General features: G+C 39.9%; 1 pseudogene; it reads right to left on the reverse strand.

Annotated features, from left to right (window-relative positions):
- Positions 1-2,708, reverse strand: LOC140597774 (vomeronasal type-1 receptor 2-like; annotated as a pseudogene).
- Positions 2,709-3,936: the final 1,228 nt, after the last annotated feature.

Genomic DNA, 3,936 nt, shown 5'->3' on the forward strand with positions numbered 1-3,936 from the left:
TTATATTTTTCTGATGAGGTGACAGAATTGTGTATTTCTTCCTGTGCATACAGAGAAGAATCTGGATGCACAGTGGTTGTGATTCAAGAGAACAAAGGGGCAGGCAGTTAGAAAACATGCATTGATTAGGGTGGAGGTGTTTATCAGTCACCAACTGGTCTTGTGAGAAATAGAAAAATATATGCAAATGATGGAGGAGACGGTGTAAAAAGACACAAAGATGCTCACCAGGAGAAGGATGCTTCGGGTGGCTCTGATCTTGGGGGAGGATTCAGAGGACACTTTGGTCCTGTGAATGTGTTGGACCTGCTGCTTATGCTTGTACAGGGTGAAAAACATAAACCCACTGCCCCAAGTTATGAGTCCCAAGCACAAAACATCATGGAAGGATACTAATACATATGTAGTAAGTCTGTGTCTTTGTCATGAAATGTAGGAGCACAGTATCTGCAGTCCATAGTTTCTGAAGTGTTTCTATTGTTCCATTTATCACTTATATACCCAGGAATCATAATATTTAGCTTTATGTTCAGGATCCAGCAGAGGATATTTGAGGAGCCAATGTACTTGGGAGCTTTCCCTCTCAGCACTGCCCACCTGGAGTTCCAGAGGCTGATGGTGATGGCCTGAAAGGCACTCAGGAAGCATGTGGTCCCAATGGACACACCCTTGGACACTCTGTGAGCAAAGAAAACAACTTTGGATCCAAAGTCAGTGAGAAAATATCTCAATTCAAAAGCTGCCATGATCTCTGGGATTCCTCTGGAGAGAATGACCAAGGAGTTGGTTAAAATCAAATGCTTGAGAAGCCAATCAGTGGACTTTGACCTGTATCCTCGAAGTCAAGGGACACATAATGACAGAAGAGTGAAAAGTTCCCCAGGATGCCAATGACTATTTGGAATAAGAAGATCACAGCAAATTTCACATCCATTAAGGCCACTCTGTCATTTTTCAGGGTGCAATGCTCCTGTTCACGAAGAGAAGACTCCACATGAAAACATGAGCCGTAGGCTGATTGTTTGTGGATAATAAATTCAAAATTCTCCCTCTTGCTACTACTTTACCCTGAGAATTTCTTTCAAATACTTGTTTATTTTTTTTTTTTTTTTTTTTTTGTGGAAGGAGCCAACACATCCATCAACAGATGAATAGATAAGGAAGATGTAGTGTGTGTATATATATATTACTCAGCCATCAGAAAGGATGAATACATACCATTTACTTCAACATAAATGGAACTGGAGGGTAGTATACTGAGTGAAATAAGTCAATCAGAGAAAGACAATTATCATATGGTTTCACTCAGTTGTGGAATATAAGAAATAGTGAAAGAGACTACAAGGGAAGGAGGGAAACTGAGTGGGGGAAAATTATTATTTTTTAAAAAGATTTTAATTTATTTATTCATGAGAGAGACAGAGAGAGAGAGGCAGAGACACAGGCAGAGGGAGAAGCAGGCTCTATGCAGGGAACCTGATGTGGGACTCGATCCCGGGTCTCCAGGATCACACCCTGGGCTGAAGGCAGCGCTGAACCACTGAGCCACCCAGGCTGCCCAGTGGGGAAAAATTAGAGAGTAAGACAAACCATGAGAGACTCCTAATTCTGGAAAACAAAGGGTTGCAGAAGGGGAGGTGGATGAGGGGATGGGGTAACTGGGTGACAGGCACTAGGAAAGCACTTGATGGGATTAGCACTGGGTGTTATACTAGATGTTGGCAAATTGAATTTCAATAAAACATTTTTTAAAAATACACGTTTTGGGGCACCTAGGTGGCTCAGCAGTTGAGCCTCTGACTTTGGCTCAGGTCATGATCCCAGGGTCCTGAGATTGAGTCCCACATCGAGCTCACTGCAGGGAGCCCGCTTCTCTCTCTGCCTATGTCTCTGTCTCTCTGTCTCTCATGAATAAATAAACAAAAAAAATTTTTAATTAAAAATAAATATAGGGCAGTCCCAGTGGCGCAGCGGTTTAGCGCTGCCTGCAGCCCGGGGCGTGATCCTGGAGACCTGGGATCGAGTCCCACATCGGTCTCCCTGCATGGAGCCCACTTCTCTCTCTGCCTGTGTCTCTGCCTCTCTCTGTGTGTGTCTCTATTAATAAGTAAACAAGAAAAATCTTTTAAAATAAATAAATAAATATATATATAAATATATAAAAATACACTATTTTATTAAAGATTTTTCAAATTTAGGGATCCCTGGGTGGCACAGCGGTTTAGCGCCTGCCTTTGGCCCAGGGCGTGATCCTGGAGACCGGGGATCGAATCCCACGTCGGGCTCCCGGTGCATGGAGCCTGCTTCTCCCTCTGCCTGTGTCTCTGCCTCTCTCTCTCTCTCTGTGTGACTATCATAAATAAATAAAAAATAAAAAAAATAAAAAAGATTTTTCAAATTTAATGTATTTCCTTAAATAGTTCTCCTTTAGTCATTCTTACTCATGCTTTACCTATTGTAACTTATTTAATATTTATAGTTGCATATGTTTTACAGACAAGGAGAATTTAATTAAAATGAGGTTATATGACTCATTTAAATATTGCAATGGTCAGGTTGCAATAAACTTGGTGTTTACCATCATACTATACTCTCATAGCTACCTAATCATACCTTTTTTTTTTTTTTTTAAGATTTCATTTGTAAGCAATTTCTACACCCAACGTGGGGCTCAAACTCACAACTGAGTTCTTATTCTCGAGTCGCATGCTCCACCAACTGAGCCAGCTAGGTGCCCCTACCTGGTTGTATCTTCAAATAATCCACATATATGCATGCATACATTGTCATATTTGAAATTTATTTTAATTTAGGTTTGGTTGTGCCAATTTCTCATTTTTGTTAAAGTATTTGTTCCATTAACCAACCGCACTTGTGAATGAAAATGAAAACATCTGGCAGCCTGGGTGGTTCAGCGGTTTAGCGCCACCTTCAGCCTAGGGCGTGATCCTGGAGACCGAGGATAGAGTCCCACGTCGGGCTCCCTACTTCTCCCTCTGCCTGTCTCTGCCTCTCTCTCTGTGTCTCTCATGAATAAATAAGTAAAATCTTTAAAGACTAAAAAAAGATGATGAAAACATCTTAAGACCTGAATATCATCCATGAACAAAATGGATTTACCAAATATAGACCAATGGTAGTAGAGCAACAGAAGTAATTATATAATTTTTTTTGCCAATGGAACCCACAACCGAATCGGGGGTCTGGGACCCTTATCAGAGGAGCCTGCTTCTCCCTCTCCCTCTGCTGCTCCCCCTACTTGTGTGTGCTCATGCACTCTCTCCATCAAATAAATAACTTTATTTTAAAAACTTTTTTTAAAAAGAAATTATTGTGGAATATTTCATTTTGCCCTAAAGTATGGGATTTGTAATTTAAATAGAACATTTAGAGATAGATAAAACTTTGAGAGTAGGATCTAAATTACTCCTCATTAGAGAACATGCAATTAGCTGTGATTTTTGAAAAAAATAACTGAAACCAGTTAATTTGAAAAAGATAATAAAATACAAAACAAGCACACAAAATGGAATCTCAGGGCATGATATCTTGTGCATTGAATAGGAGAAATGAAAAGATGAACCTAAAAATGAGGTTAGAACTTCAAAAATCAAATATCAGAAGACATTTAAGCTGAAAATTGCTGAAATCCTTAATTTTTCTGCTCTCCAAATCCCTCACATGTTAACTTACCTTTTCCTAAACGTCTCCTGTCCTAACTTCACAGAGGAAAATCATCCTTGCTTGATCAACAGATTACAAATATTTTTGGGGGAGACATAATTACTATCTCCACTAAATGCCTCAAGCATAAAAACAAGGGAAACAATTATAGTTCTGCAAATGCCATGGAGATATGAATGATGTACCCACCATCTGCTTCAACGTGGATGGAACTGTAGGGTATTACGCTGAATGAAGTAAGTCAGTCAGAGA

This window comes from Vulpes vulpes, chromosome 1 (genome assembly GCF_048418805.1).
Source record: "Vulpes vulpes isolate BD-2025 chromosome 1, VulVul3, whole genome shotgun sequence".
Classification (NCBI taxonomy): Eukaryota; Metazoa; Chordata; class Mammalia; order Carnivora; family Canidae; genus Vulpes; species Vulpes vulpes.